Source organism: Globicephala melas, chromosome 5 (assembly GCF_963455315.2).
Source record: "Globicephala melas chromosome 5, mGloMel1.2, whole genome shotgun sequence".
In the NCBI taxonomy this organism is placed as follows: Eukaryota; Metazoa; Chordata; class Mammalia; order Artiodactyla; family Delphinidae; genus Globicephala; species Globicephala melas.
In genome coordinates, this window is record NC_083318.1 from 93,452,922 (window position 1) to 93,469,906 (window position 16,985).

General features: G+C 38.1%; 1 protein-coding gene across 5 annotated transcripts in view; it reads left to right on the forward strand.

Moving 5' to 3' along the window:
* Positions 1 to 4,369: 4,369 nt before the first annotated feature.
* The window catches only part of ART3 (ADP-ribosyltransferase 3 (inactive)), an 86,904-nt gene continuing 74,288 nt past the window's right edge, over positions 4,370 to 16,985 (forward strand). For all 5 annotated transcript variants that reach the window (XM_060299499.1, XM_060299498.1, XM_060299500.1 and 2 more), the window contains exon 1: positions 4,370 to 4,573. The gene's annotated coding sequence lies outside the window, so the exon portion shown is untranslated. The remainder of the gene's footprint in view (positions 4,574 to 16,985) is intronic.

Below are 16,985 nucleotides of genomic sequence, written 5' to 3' on the forward strand. Positions count from 1 at the left end.
TTTTGATATCTTCATAAAGTTTTCTTCAATATATAGTGATTTCTTCTCCTGGTTTTAGAGCACTTACTGTCTTGTCTAGCTTTATCCAGAAGAAATATAATGGCCACCTACTAAATTTTAAATACTCTAGTAGCCACATTTTTTTTTTTTTTTTTTTTTTTTTTTGCTGTACGCGGGTCTCTCACTGTTGTGGCCTCTCCCGTTGCGGAGCACAGGCTCCGGACACGCAGGCTCAGCGGCCATGGCTCACGGGCATAGCCGCTCCGCGGCATGTGGGATCTTGCCGGACCGGGGCATGAACCCGTGTCCCCTGCATCGGCAGGCGGACTCTCAACCACTGCGCCACCAGGGAAGCCCTAGTAGCCACATTTTTAAACGTTTTTTATTTTTATTTTTTTGGCCATGCTGCGCGGCTTGTGGGATCCTTGTTCTCCAACCAGGTATCAAACCCTTGCTCCCTGCAGTGGAAGTGCGGAGTCCTAACCACTGGACCACCAGGGAATTACCTCCAGTAGCCACATTTAAAAAGTAAAAAGAAACAGGTAAAATTAATTTTAATAGTATATTTTATGAAACATGAAAAAGTTATTTCGAAGTGTAATCATTATAAAAACATTAAGAGATTTTAATTTTTTTAGTACTACGTCTGCAAATTAGACTAGCTGATAGACCTAGAGTCTGTCATACAGAGTGAAGTAAGTCAGAAAGAGAAAGACAAATACCATATACTAACACATATATATGGAATTTAAGAAAAAAAATGTCATGAAGAACCTAGGGGTAAGACAGGAATCAAGACACAGACCTACTGGAGAACGGACTTGAGGATATGGGGAGGGGGAAGGGTGTGCTGTGACAGGACGAGAGAGAGGCATGGACATATATACACTACTAAACGTAAGGTAGATAGCTAGTGGGAAGCAGCCGCAAGGCAGAGGGATATCGGCTCGGTGCTTTGTGACCGCCTGGAGGGGTGGGATAGGGAGGGTGAGAGGGAGGGAGACACAAGAGGGAAGAGATATGGGAACATATGTACATGTATAACTGATTCACTTTGTTATAAAGCAGAAACTAACACACCATTGTAAAGCAAATATACCCCAATAAAGATGTTAAAAAAAAATTAGACTAGCCACATTTCAGATGCTTAGTAGCCACATGTGTTTAGAGATGACCATATTGGACAGTACATGTCTAGTTATTCATTTAGCATATTCTACTACCTTGATACTAAATTTTAAATAAAGATGGGTATGGAAAGAAGGAGAGATACTGTGCTTTTTTTTTTTTTTTGGTTTGTTTTAGAAACTTTTCTAAATCTTCCTAGTCCTTTAGTTCTTTCTCTCTTCACTAAGTCATTATCTCATTGCTCTTTCTTTTAGATTAAGCGGGACAAAGATTAAACTGTATTCTCTCTCTTTTTAGTAGTGTTTGCCATCTTTTGGTTGTTCCTGGAATTGGACTATTCTAAGTTCATCCACTCAAACAAGTTTCCCCTTGAATTTAAAGGAGAATCCCAGGAAATGAATGTAGTTTTTATAATTAATCACCAAAACCCTTTCCAGCTTAACATTTCTATAATCTGTGATTTCATATGAAGTTTTAGTTATGATCCCCAATTATGCAATTAATGTAGAATTTTAAAATGTTTTCAAGCGGGAAGAGATTAGTGCAAGGCATTTAAAGATAATTCCCGACCCACCATTCACTAAGTTTTTGAATAATATATTGCTTGCAGAGAAAAGTAGTTGAGACTATTTTGCCAGTTAAATTAGTGAAAAATGGGTTAGGAATGGAACAGTTCCCATTTATTATAAATCAGTATAATATAACAGGATCCTGTCGTTCTGAGCTTATCACTCCTAGGGAAGAGGTTGCCACACATGTGATAGGCACCTAAAATAATGAATAGGTGGAACAGATTGACATAGAGTTCTTAACTCTTAAAAGTATAGTAGTACAAAACCTGAATGCTCTTTTATAAAGGGATTAAGGCATATAAGGAGCTGCTAGTGGATTTTTTCAGAAACCCTTAGTGGAATACTACTTCTGTGATTTTCTTATAACATTATTATAATACTTTTCCCAGAAATCAGATAGATCCTACAGACTGTATTCAAGGCAGTTATTAGGCACTGGGCAAGGCTGTATTTTTTCCAAAAAAATTTTTGGGAAAAAATTGTATAAACAATAAAAAAAATCATTAAGGCACTATGGAATAGTGCATATTTTATTGCTGTTTGAAATCATTCCACAGAGACAGTGAATTTTGAATAAGGATGTTTCTGAGCCTATACTTAATCTCTTTCTGGGACTTTGACCTAAGAAGACATTTTCAAAAGCTGTACCCCAATAATGTAATCTGGTATTTGAGAATGAGATGTACAAAAGCTCACATTTCATTAGGGCGACTACATCCGTGATATGTGCTACCCCAAACATTGCAGTCTCAAATGCACGCACAAAAGAAGAACCAATTTTCAGGGGCCTCCATCACCATACTGACCAACTGCTAGCCATCTACCTTTCCTCTCCTTTTCAGAATGACAGAAGGAATGGAATCAGAACCTGATACACCTTGCATCAAAGATTACTGAATTCTACCAAATTCCTGATGTTAAAGGAGAGACCGTTATCTGTACTCTGAACACAAGAAGAAAAATGACCTTTTAGCTTTCAGTGATTGAAAATTTGAAAGTTACTGACAGTTCAATTTACTTTGCTTTTTAACTATGCCTTTTCATGCTGGTCAGACACAGCCTATGTATCTTGTTCCTGCAGTTGAATGGCTTTCCATTATCTTAATTAAATTTATTGCAAAGGAGAGGGTTTCCTGGAACAGCTAAGCTACAGGTGATTTATTGAACTATAACTCATTTTCTGGGAAATAAGTTGATTACAATTTCAATTTACCATTCTTCTTCTGAAAAGAAACTTAATGTTTTACCTTTTTGGAAGGAAAGTTACCAAATAATCATTATTTGCTTTTTTTTTCCTAACATCATTATTGGAGTATAATTGCTTTACAATGTTGTGTTAGTTTCTGCTGTATAACAAAGTGAGTCAGCTATATGTATACATATATCCCCATATCCCCTCCCTTTTGCGTCTCCTTCCCACCCTCCCTATCCCACCCCTCTAGATGGTCACAAAGCACGAGCTGATCTACCTGTGCAATGCAACTGCTTCCCACTAGCTATCTATTTTACATTTGGTAGTATATATATGGCAATGCTACTCTCTCACTTTGTCCCAGCTTACCCTTCCCCCTCCCCGTGTCCTCAAGTCTCTTCTCTACATCTGCGTCTTTATTCCTGTCCTGCCCCTAGGTTCATCAGAACCTTTTTTTTTTTTTAGATTCCATATATATGTGTTAGCATACGGTATTTGTTTTTGTCTTTCTGACTTACTTCACTCTGTATGACAGATTCTAGGTCCATCCACCTCACTACAAATAACTCAATTATGTTTCTTTTTATGGCTGAGTAATATTCCATTGTATATATGTGCCACATCTTTTTTTTAACATCTTTATTGGGGTATGATTGCTTTACAATGTTGTGTTAGTTCCTGCTTTATAACAAAGTGAATCAGCTATACATATACATATATCCCCATATCCCCTCCCTCTTGCATCTCCCTCCCACTTTCCCTATCCCACCCCTCTAGGTGGTCACAAAGCACGGAGCTGATCTCCCATGTGCCACACCTTCTTTATCCATTCATCTGTTGGTGGACACTTAGGTTGCTTCCATGTCCTGGCTATTGTATATTTGCTTTTTTTTTTTTGCTTTTTTTAACCTGTTTGTTTTATGTAGAACCAAACTTACTTGCCTTGGAATATTACTTTTTACCAAGTTGATTTTATTAGAGTATAATTAACAAGTGTCAAAGAGAAGCTACTTGATTCGTTTCACAGTAATTCAGAAGAAAAAAAAAAACTGGGTTTGAAAATGAATTACTTTCCTCTAGAATTTTAGGTAAAATTTTAAGACCTCATGTGTTAAAATTAGTCAAGTTCTGTTATCTCACTGAACAGATTAACCCTCTTTTCCATGTCCTCTGTACTCCTCACAGAATGTTTGCCGCTCTTTGCATGTATCTGAGCCAGTAACAGTGGGTTGTATAAAGCAGCTTCAACATCACCAAAAACTTCAAAGAAATCATTTTTCTCACAACAAAGGCAGCTCTGTGCATGGCCTTAAACTGCCTGCCTGGAAAATGACTGCAATCTACAACTGCCAGGCCAATGTAGATGTTCATGTTAATTTTCCAAGTTGGGAAACAACATGCTTATTGTTAGGTGATAGAAACATGTGAGAGATTAGCAATGAGCAACTTTACAAACAACGAATTGAAAGAAGCTTAATTCAATAAGAGGAAGGAAAATTTTGCAGTAGCCTCCCTTATCATTACTCTATTTTTTCTACTACTCAGAGAAGCTGAAGGAGAGGGAAAAATAGATCTGGCAGATAGTATTTCAGGGCTAGTTGCAAAGAGGGTAATGCACAAAAGGATCTTGTCTGGAGAGATGAGTACTGCATGTGAATGTTAGAGGCACTATGGATGTAAGGTATGAAGTTGCATTGGATTTATTTGTATTTTTTAAAAAATAGGATAAATGATGATTTATAACGAGCATTTCAGTACACATGGTTTGACAATATGAACTTTAACTAAATGTAATGTTTTAAATAGGAGATACAGTCAGGAATGTGAAAAAAGGAACTGGAAGGACTCTTTTGTTACAAAATTTTATTTCTTATATTACCTTGATACTTAGAATAAATGAATGTCTTTTGGATTCAAAACAAGAACAACTCTTTAAAATATTTAGATAGGCTATGTATTATTTTTATTTTATAGATTATGCTGAATGCTATTTCCGTTTTTAATAAAAAGCCAACAAAAATGTTCTTGTCTTTTTCCTGTTTCTGAGACTTTCCTGGTTATTGGTTTCACCTTAGGAGCACACATAATCTAGCTTACTTTCCATGTTTCTTGCTTCTCTAGTCTTTAACTTAACTTACTTATTTTTTAACATCTTTATTGGAGTATAATTGCTTTACAATGTTGTGTTAGTTTCTGCTGTATAACAAAGTGAGTCAGCTATATGTATACATATATCCCCATATCCCCTACCTCTTGCACCTCCCTCCCACTCTCCCTATCCCACCCCTCTAGGTGGTCATGAAGCACAGAGCTAATCTCCCTGTGCTATGCAGCTGCTTCCCACTAGCTTTCTATATTACATTTGGTAGTGTATACATATCAGTGCTACTCTCTCACTTTGTCCCAGCTTAACTTTCCCCCTCCCCATGTCCTAAAGGCCATTCTCTATGTGTGTGTCTTTATTCCTGTCCTGCCCCTACGTTCATCAGAACCATTTTTTTTTAGATTCCATATATATGTGTTAGCATACAGTATTTGTTTTTCTCTTTCCGACTTACTTCACTCTGTATGACAGACCCTAGGTCCATCCACCTCACTACAAATAACTCAATTGCATTTCTTTTTTATAGCTGAGTAATATTCCATTGTATATATGTGCAACATCTTCTTTATCCATTCATCAGTCGGTAGACACTTAGGTTGCTTCCATGACCTGGGTATTGTAAATAGTGCTGCAATGAACATTATGGTACATGTCTCTTCTTGAATTATGGTTTTCTCAGGGTATATGCCCAGTAGTGGGATTGCTAGGTCATATGGTAGTTCTATTTTTAGTTTCTTAAGGACGGTCCATATTGTTTTCCATAGTGGCTATATAAATTCACATTCCCACCAACAGTGCAAGAGGGTTCCCTTTTCTCCACCCCCTCTCCAGCATTTATTGTTTGTAGATTTTTTGATGATGGCCATTCTGACCATTGTGAGGTGACACCTCATTGTAGTTTTAATTTGCATTTCTCTAATGATTAGTGATGTTGCGAATCCTTTCATGTGTTTGTTGGCCATCTGTATATCTTCTTTGGAGAAATGTCTATTTAGGTCTTCTGCCCATTTTTGGATTGGGTTGTTTGTTTTTTTGACATTGAGCGGCATGAGCTGCTTGTATATTTTGGAGATTAATCCTTTGTCAGTTGCTTCATTTGCAAATATTTTCTCCCATTCTGAGGGTTGTTTTTTTGTCTTGTTTGTGGTCTCCTTTGCTGTGCAAAAGCTTTTAAGTTTCATTAGGTCCCATTTGTTTATTTTTGTTTTTATTTCCATTTCTCTAGGAGGTGGGTCAAAAAGGATCTTGCTGTGATTTGTCATCCAGTGCTCTGCTTATGTTTCCTCTAAGAGTTTTATAGTGTCTGGCCTTACATTTAGGTCTTTAATCCATTTTGAGTTTATTTTTGTATATGGTGTTAGGAAGTGCTCTAATTTCATTCTTTTACATTTAACTGTCCAGTTTTCCCAGCACCACTTATTGAAGAGGCTGTCTTTTCTCCATTGTATATTCTTGCCTCCTTTATCAAAGATAAGCTGACCATACGTGCGTGGGTTTACCTCTGGGCTTTCTATCCTGTTTCATTGATCTATATTTCTGTTTTTGTGCCAGTACCATACTGTCTTAATTACTGTAGCTTTGTAGTATAGTCTGAAGTCTGGGAACCTGATTCCTCCAGCTCTGTTTTTTTTTTCTCAAGTTTGCTTTGGCTATTCGGGGTCTTTTGTGTTTCCATACAAATTGTGAAATTTTTTGTTCTACTTCTTTGAAGAATGCCATTGGTATTTTGATAGGGATTACATTGAATCTGTAGATTACTTTGGGTACTTTAGTCATTGTCACAATATTGATTCTTCCAATCCAAGAGCATGGTATATCTTTCCATCTGTTTGTATCATCTTTAATTTCTTTCATCAGTGTCTTATAGTTTTCTGCATACAGGTCTTTTGTCTCCTTAGGTAGGTTTATTCGTAGGCATTTTATTCTTTTTGTTGCAGTGGTAAGTGGGAGTATTTCCTTAACTTCTCTTTCAGATTTTTCATCTTTAGTGTACAGGAATGCAGGAGATTCCTGTGCATTAATTTTGTATCCTGCTACTTTACCATATTCATTGATTAGCTCTAGTAGTTTTCTGGCAGCGTCTTTAGGATTCTCTATGTATAGTATCATGGCATCTGCAAGCAGTGACAGTTTTCCTTCTTCTTTTCCAAATTGGATTCCTTTTATTTCTTTTTCTTCTCTAATTGCCATGGCTAAAGCTTCCAAAACTATGTTGAATAATAGTGGTGAGAGTGGGCAACCTTGTCTTGTTCCTGATCTTAGAGGAAATGGTTTCAGTTTTTCACCATTGAGAACGATGTTGGCTGTGGGTTTGTCATATATGGCCTTTATTATGTTGAGGTAGTTTCCCTTTATGCCTACTTTCTGAAGAGTTTTCATCATAAATGGGTGTTGAATTTTGTTGAAAGCTTTCTCTGCATCTATTGAGTAGATCATATAGTCTTTATCTTTCAATTTGTTAATATGGTGTATCACATTGATTGATTTGCATATACTGAGGAATCCTTGCATTCCTGGGATAAACCCCACTTAATCATGGTGTATGATCCTTTTAATGTGCTGTTGGATTCTGTTTGCTAGTATTTTGTTGAGGATTTTTGCATCTATGTTCATCAGTGATATTGGCCTGTAGTTTTCTATTTTTGTGACATCTTTGTCTGGTTTTGGTATTAGGGTGATGGTGGCTTTGTAGAATAAGTTTGGGAGTATTCCTCCCTCTGCTCTATTTTGGAAGAGTTTGAGAAGGATAGGTGTTAGCACTTCTCTAAATGGAATTCACCTGTGAAGCCATCTGGTCCTGGGCGTTTGTTTGTTGGAAGATTTTTAATCACACTTTCAATATCAGTGCTTGTGATTGGTCTGTTCATATTTTCTATTTCTTCCTGGTTCAGTCTTGGAATGTTGTGCTTTTCTAAGAATTCGTCCATTTCTTCCAGGTTGTCCATTTTATTGGCATATAGTTGCTTATAGTAATCTCTCATGATCCTTTGTATTTATGCAGTGTCAGTTGTTACTTCTCCTTTTTCATTTCTAATTCTGTTGATTTGAGTCTCTTCCCTTTTTTTCTTGATGAGTCTGGCTAATGGATTATCAATTTTGTTTATCTTCTCAAAGAATCAGCTTTTAGTTTTATTGGTCTTTGCTATTGTTTCCTTCATTTCTTTTTCATTTATTTCTGATCTGATCTTTATGATTTCTTTCCTTCTGCTAACTTGGGGTTTTTTTGTTCTTCTTTCTCTGTTTGCTTTATGTGTAAGGTTAGGTTGTTTATTTGAGATGTTTCTTGTTTCTTGAGGTAGAATTGTACTGCTATAAACTTCCCTCTTAGAACTGCTTTTGTTGCATTCCATAGGGTTTGGGTTGTCATGTTTTCATTGCCATTTGTTTCTCGGTATTTTTTGATTTCCTCTTTGATTTCTTCAGTAATCTCTTGGTTATTTAATAGTGTACTGTTTAGTCACCATGTGTTTGCATTTTTTACAGTTTTTTTCCTGTAATTGATATCTAGTCTCATAGCATTGTGGTCGGAAAAAATTCTTGATACGATTTCAATTTTCTTAAATTTACCAAGGCTTGATTTATGACCCAAGATACGATCTATCCTGGAGAATGTTTCATGAGCACTTGAGAAGAAAGTGTATTCTGTTGTTTTGGGATGGAATGTCCTATAAATATCAGTTAAGCCCATTTTGTCTAATGTGTCATTTAAAGCTTGTGTTTCCTTACTTATTTTCATTTTGGATGGTCTGTCCATTGGTGAAAGTGGGGTGTTAAAGTCCCCTACTATGATTGTGTTACTGTTGGTTTCCCCTTTTATGGCTGTTACTATTTGCCTTATGTATTAAGGTGCTCCTATGTTGGGTGCATAAATATTTACAATTGTTATATTTTCTTCTTGGATTGATCCTTTGATCCTTATGTAGTGTCCTTCTTTGTCTCTTGTAATAGTGTTTATTTTAAAGTCAATTATGTCTGATATGAGCTACTCCAGCTCTCTTTTGATATCCATTTGCATGGAATATCTTTTTCCATCCCCTCACCCTCAGTCTTATGTGTCCCTAGGTCTAAAGTGGGTCTCTTGTGGACAGCATATATATGGGTCTTGTTTTTGTATCCATTCAGCCAGTCTATGTCTTTTGGTTGGAGCATTTAATCCATTTACATTTAAGGTAATTATTGATATGTATGTTCCTATTTCCATTTTCTTAATTGTTTTTGGTTTGCTTTTGTAAGTCTCTTCCTTCTCTTGTGTTTCCTGCCTAGAGAAGTTCCTTTAGCATTTGTCGTAAAGCTGGTTTGGTGGTGATGAATTCTCTTAACTTTTGCTTGCCTGTAAAGGTTTTAATTTCTCTGTCGAATCTGAGTGAGATCCTTGCTGGGTAGAGTAATCTTGGTTGTCGGTTTTTCCCTTTCATCACTTTAAATATGTCCTGCCACTCCCTTCTGGCTTACAGAGTTTCTGCTGAAAGATCAGCTGTTAACCTTATGCGGATTCCCTTGTATGTTATTTGTTGTTTTTCCCTTGCTGCTTTTAATATCTTTTCTTTGTATTTAATTCTTGATAGTTTGAGTAATATGTGTCTTGGCATGTTTCTCCTTGAATTTATCCTGTATGGGATTCTCTGTGCCTCCTGAACTTGACTGTGTATTTCCTTTCCCATGTTAGGGAAGTTTTCAACTATAATCTCTTCAAATATTTTCTCAGATCCTTACTTTCCTCTTCTTCTTCTGGGACCCCTATAATTCGAATGTTGGTGTGTTTAATGTTGTCCCAGAGGTCTCTGAGTCTGTCCTCAATTCTTTTTATTCTTTATTCTGCTCTGCAGCAGTTATTTCCACTGTTGTGTCTTCCAGGTCACTTATCCATTCTTCTGCCTCAGTTATTCTGCTATTAATTCCTTCTAGAGAATTTTTAATTTCATTTATTGTGTTGTTCATCATTGTTTTCTCTTTAGTTCTTCTAAGTCCTTGTTAAATGTTTCTTGTATTTTCTCCATTCTATTTCTAAGATTTTGGATCATCTTTACTATCATTATTCTGAATTCTTATTCAGGTCCACTGCCTATTTCCTCTTTATCTGTTTGGTCTGGTAGATTTTTACCTTGTTCCTTCATCTGCTGCATATTTCTCTGTCTTCTCATTTTGTTTAACTTACTGTGTTTGGGGTCTCCTTTTCACAGGCTACAGGTTCGTAGTTCCTGTTGTTTTTGGTGTCTGCCCCCACTGGTGAGGTTGGTTCAGTGGGTTGTGTAGGCTTCCTGGTGAATGGGACTGATGCCTGTGTTCTGGTGGGTGGGACTGGATCTTGTCTTTCTTGTGGGTAGGGCTGCATCCGTTTGGGGTGTCTGTGAACTTTGTACGATTTTAGGCAAACTCTCTGCTAATGAGTGGCATTGTGTCCCTGTCTTGACACTTGTTTGGCATGGGGCATCCAGCACTAGAGCTTGCTGGCCATTGGGTGGAGCTGGGTCTTAGTGTTGAGACGGAGATCTCTGGGAGAACCCTTGCCAATTGATACTACGTGGAGCTGGGAGGTCTCTGGTGGTCCAATATCCTGGACTTGTTTCTCCTACCACGGAGGCTCAGGCCTGACACCCGGCCGGAGCACCAAGACCCTGTCAGCCACATGGCTCAGAAGAAAAGGGAGAAAAAAAAAGAAAGCAAATAAAACAAAGTAAAAGAATTCAAAAATGATAAAATAAAAAATAATAAAAATAAATAAATAAAAGAGAGCAACCAAACCAATAAACAAATCCACCAATGATCACAAGCACTAAAAACTAAGCTAGACATAAAAATCAGAAACAGATCAATTGCAGACATCAAACCCCAAGTCCACAGTTGCTCCCAAAGTCCACCACCTCAATTTTGAGAACATTTGTTGTCTGTTCAGGTATTCCACAGATGCAGGGTTCATCAGGTTGCTTGTGGGGATTTAATCTACTGCTCCTGAGGCTGCTGGGAGAGATTTCCCTTTCTCTTCTTTGTTCGCACAGCTCCCAGGGGCTCAGCTTTGGATTTGGCCCGGAGTCTGCCTGTAGGTTGCCTGAGGGCGTCTGTTCCCCACCCAGACAGGAGGGAGTTAAAACAGAGGCTGATTAAGCCTCTCTTGCTTTCTCAGGCTGGGGAGAGGGAGGGGTATGGTAGTCATAATTGGAATGTGGGGTGAGCCTGTGGTGGCAGATGCTGGCGTGACGTTGCACCAGCCTGAGGCATGCTGTGTGTTCTCCCAGGGAAGTTGTCCCTGGATCTCGGGACCCTGGCAGTGGTGTGGCTGCACAGGCTCCCGGGGTGGGGTGTGGGTAGTGAGCTGTGCTTGCACACAGACTTCTTGGTGGCAGCAGCAGCAACATTAACGTTTCATGCCTGTCTCTGGGGTCCGAGTTGATAGCTGCGGCTTGTACCCGTCTCTGGAGCTGGCTTAGGTGGTGCTCTGCCTTCTACGGGCACACTGGGAAGGAATCCCCTCTCCTCCTGCACCCCGAAACAGTGGTCTCTTGCCTTTTCAGCAGTTCCAGACTTTTTCCCGGACTCCCTCCTGGCTAGCTGTGGTGCAGTAGCCCCCTTCAGGCTGTCTTCATGCAGCCAACCCCAGTCCTCTCCCTGGGGTCTGATCTCCAAAGCCCGAGCCTCAGCTCCCAGCCCCCGCCCGCCCCGGCGGGTGAGCAGACGAGCCTCTCGGGCTGGTGAGTGCTGGTCATCACCGATCCTCTGTGCGGGAATCTCTCTGCTTTGCCCTCCGCACCCCTGTTGCTGCGCTCTCCTCCATGGCTCTGAAGCTTCTTTCCCCCTCCGGCACCCGCAGTCTCCGCCCGCGAAGGGGCTTCCTAGTGTGTGGAAACTTTTCCTGCTTCACAGCTCCCTCCCACTGGTGCAGGTCCCGTCCCTATCCTTTTGTCTCTGTTTATTCTTGTTTCTCTTGCCCTACCCAGGTATGTGGGGAGTTTCTTGCCTTTGGGGATGTCTGAGGTCTTCTGCCAGCGTTCAGTAGGTGTTCTGTTAAGAGTTGTTCCACACGTAGATGTATTTTTGATGTATTTGTGGGGAGGAAGGTGATCTCCACATCTTACTCCTCCGCCATCTTGAAGACACCCCTTAGTGTTTTAATTTTAATGTGTGGGTAGCTGATCAGTAAGAGGTGGGGTCAGGGAAACATGGCTTACTCCTCAGCTCTGGTCTCCTACTTCTCACCTTGCATCTGTGCCAGTTGGTGGTAGCAGGATGGGTGATGGAGACCATAATATTTGCGATCATTTGTTAGATACCTGCCATGTGCCAGGTCTTGTACGTAGTGTCTCACTAGTCTTTACAATAATTCTGTAGGAAAGAGCACTAGTATCTTCTTTTTAAAGATGAAGAAAATGAGGCTTCACAAGATTATGTAACTCTTCCCCAAGTCAAATGACCTTTAATACCTTTAATAAGTACTAGAGTCAGAGGACAAGAGCAATGAAAAAACCTACCTGAGTTCCCTTCTTCTGTGATGAAACAGGGGAGTGAAAGGGAACCTCAGGGGTTTGTATAATTCCAGACCCAAACCTCCCCGGAAAATAGAAAGCTCAGAATATTGAAGTAGAGGACCAAGTACAGAACAATTTGGGATAAACAGAATCTGAGGTTTTTGGTGAGAGAAATCAATCAGAAAAGCTTGAGAAAGTGTAGAGCCCCATTTAATTTATATTTCATTGACTACCAGGAGAATGGTTATTGTGACTTAAAACTTGCCCTTTGTTAGTCACGTTTATACTCTATTTCCCCGTCATGACTAGTAGTCACAACCATTAGAATACTTTGCTTATTCCAGGGAGAGAGAAAAAGGGAAGAAGACTGTATTCTTTTGTACAATTAGCTGAGATGGACAGACAGTCTGGTCAGAGGCAGTAGTTGATTTCAGTGCACTAGACAGCCAGCAGTCCCTGTCCCTGGGAATTTATACCAGATGAAGGCCTTAGATTCTTCCGGGGAAAACAGGGAGGGGCAGAGTACGAGGATTAGCACTAATTATTGCAGTGCCGCTCCCTTATTCTCATTCCTCCATTCCACTAACATTTTTTCTCTAGCCTATATTCTAAATCCTTTCTAGAGTACTAGGTGCTACCTCTCCTCATCCCAGGTCCCTTCTGGAACCCTCTCAGTTTGAATTTACGTATTTGGAAGGATGCCAAGGATCAGCCCCGCTAGTAGATGGAGTTCTGTAAGAGTTAAACTAGTGGAGGGAGACTTTTACTTACACCTGTGGAGTCTTCTCAAAATCTGAAGAATGTGCAGAGTCCAGAGCTGAGTCTGGGAAGCCTGAGAAAAGAGGCATATGAACATATTGCCAAAACTGAAGGCTCCAGAAATAGGTCTCAAATTACCAGGAATCCAAGAGTTTGGGAAAGGGAAAAGAGAAGTAGTTCTAGAGTAAAAGGGGAGCCGTCCTGGGAATTACCAAGAACCAGCATTATTGTTTGACAGCAGCAGAGTAATGGGGTGTTGCGTGTGTTTAGATAGACCAGGAAAGAGGCAGAGTTCCTGTTGCTCGTCAGGTTGGGGACAGAGTAAATAAGAGAAAGAGATGTATTCCTGACATCTCTAGTTGAGACCCATAATACCTTTCTCTCTAGAAAAATAATATATGTTAGGTTAGTTAGATTTCTAGGCTAGCCTGCTAAGATAGAGTTACCTCATAATGAACTTGAAATATAGGCTCTGTCATGAATAAAAACCATCTTGGTAGAAAATAATGGTTCTTCAAATGAACTTTTGAATTAGGTTCCATTGATAAGTGGGGAACTACCTGTAAATTAGAATTAAAGTTAGCCAAATTTTGAGATGTTATCATGGTTTACAGATATTCATTAAAAATATAATTTACTCTTAATTTTTAAGAAGTTAAAAAATGACAGTGATACTTTTGAAGAGTACTGATCAGTTATTTTGTAGAATGTGCCTCAATTTTGGCTTAACTTATGTTTTCTCATGATTGGAATGAGGTTATGCATTTTTGGCAAGAAAACAACCAAATGCTGTTATGTCCTTTTTAGTGTGTCATATCAAGGAACTTATATTGTTGATATGTGTTATGACTAGTGATATTTATTTGATCATTTGGTTAAGTTTGTGTCTGCAAGGAAAAACTCTCACATTCGGAGACTAAGTAGGAATACAATATGGGTCCTGGATAGGATCTTAGAAAAAAAATGTTAGTGGGAAAAAATTGATGAAATATAAATAAAGTCTGTCATTTGGTTAACAATATTGTACCAATGTTCATTTCCTGTTCTTGATAATTGTGCTATGGTAATATAAGATGTTAACATTAGGGGAAGGGAAGTGATGGCGATAAGGATACCTGTACTATTTTTGCAACTTTCTGTAAATCTAAAATTAACTCAGAAAGTTAAAAATTAACATAATGATATCTAATATTTACATAGTGCCTACTGTGCGCCAGACTCTATATCTATTAACTCTTTGATTCTTCTCAACCCAGTGAGGGGAACTATTATTATCACCATTGACAGATGAGGAAACTGGTTACAGAGAAGTAAGAAACACGTCCATTGTCACATAGTTATTAAGTGATCACATAGCTAGAAAGTGGCTGAGTTGGGATTTGAACTGAGGCATTCTGGATCCAGAAATCCATTATGTTATACTGGCTTGCATTGTGATGTGTGTGTGTGTATGCACACACACACACACACACACACAGTTTAAAAATAATTCAGACATACAAAAAACAGGTCTACCTTACCCTGAGGCAATCTCTGTTACTAAGGTTTTCATTGTTGTTTGTTTGTTTGTTTTAAACCTTCAGAGAAGAATTTACTCTTGAACTTTGATAACAGCCCATTTTGGTTTTTATCCATAATATTCAGAGTTGTGCTGTCTCAGTGTTTTGTTCTCTCTTCAGAAGCTTCTCATGGTATGCTGACTATTAGAGATAGCAACTGTATTGGAAACTTAGGGAATCCCTTCTGAGATGGTTGGACAGGAAACCTTTATGAATAAGGTGCTAATTACTCATAATTACAAGGTGCATTCTGTATGATAAGATTAAGTAGAACCAAACTTAGTTCGGAATTCAGCCAAGAAGTTCTGCTGTTGCTCTCATGAATGCTTTAATTAGTATAAATGTCTTTTTTATCTTAGTATTGAGATTATTTATTTATATTTTAAAAACCCCAACTTGGTAGCCATTGTAACAATAGCTTTGTTTGTATTTGAAACTAAAGAAAGATTATTATATATGGAATACTGTAGATAGGCCCTTTGGGAGTCTGCATGAATTACTTGAGTCTGGTTACCAGATAAGGTAGAGACTGAACCTGAGCTTCCTGTAATGGCTAGAGGTACAGGGTTCCACAAAGAACAAATTACTCTGAAGAAAGATTTTATCTTTGAGTGAAAGAGAAAGTTGATAAAATACATATATTAACAGTTACTGACTCCCTGAGCTTCATAATTCTAGGAATTAATCATTGCTGATGCATATGTCTAAAGAAATTCATTTCTATCTTTCACCTTGGTCAAAAAGAAAAGAAACTAGTTATTTAAAAGGTGATAAAAAGAGTAGGAATTTCCTGCCTATTTATGTACATATAGTCTTTGCTGCAGAAACAACTAGTGTTTGTCTTTCTTTCCATGGTTAGGGCATTTTTTCCTGTGTTTTGAATTAAATTTGTAAACAGCAGCAATAGTGACTTCTTTCCTGTTAGCTTTGTATTCCTGGTGCAGGGGAAGACTCTCATAGCAGATATTTGCTTTGGAAAGTCCAAAGGTCAAAGTTCTCTTAATTTTCTTCGTGTCTTTCCTTCCCTTTCTCTTGCTTTTATTTCAAAATTTATTTGTATCTCTATCTTTCTTAATCCTTACTTTTTAATTGATTGTAATATGGAATTAATTTTTTTTAATATCTGTAAAATTTATTTTTAAAAAGTTATTTCTTGAAAAAAAGTTATTTATGTGTTTTAAATTTAAAAGATTGTGAGTTGATCCTTTCTTATTTCTCTAAAAACTTGGATTAAGTGGCTTTTTACTTACATTCTCAATTGTTCTCAATTGATTTTTCCCCTTTTAGGGAAAAAGAAATGTCTTTTACTTGCCTCTCAGTACTCTCATTACATATTCAGGCCATTCCAAATTGTGTGAATAACTAAATTAAACTACTAAGTGACTTTGACAATTTAGAGAAATGAATGTGTGTGAAGTGCAGTAGCATTAAGGGCAAGGGAATTAAGAGAATAGACTATAGACATATGAGCTGGAGAACTACTATGTTTGTGCATGTATGACAAAGAGAGATGAAGGACACCATTCATCTCTCACCAAAATAAACCATTAGCTAAATATGAGTTAAATGTGCATCACTAACATTTATAAAATTAGGAAGAGGGTTGTTGATGGGCTGATATTCAAGATATCTGTGAGATATTGGTTAGGAAATCAGAACCTACTGTCCTATAGATGTTAAAATGATGGTGGTGATTGTTAAACTTGAGAGGTCCTTCCAGGGCAGGAACCTTGTCTGATTTATTTTTTGTCTCCTATTTATTTGCCTTGCATAAAGTAAAGTGTGTGTGTGTGTGTATAAATAATTGAGATTTCAGGTGTAAAACATAATGATTTGATATTTGTATGTACTGCAAAATGATCACCACAATAAGTCTAGTGAACATCTGTCACCATACATAGTTACAGAGTTTTTTTCTTGTGATGAAAAAATTTAAGATCTACTCTCTCTGGAACTTTCAAATATGCCATACAGTATTATTATTAGCTATAGTCACCATGCTGTGAATTAGATCCCTGGGACTTATTTATTTTATAACTGGAAGTTTGTATATGTTGACTCTCTTCACCCATTTTGCCCATTCTTCCCCCCCTGCCACCCTGGGCAGCCAGTCTGTTCTCTGTATCTATGAGCTTGGTTTTTTTAGATTACAAATATAATTGAGATCAAGTAAAGTCTTAATAAATATATTTATGTAATCCTTGGCCTCCA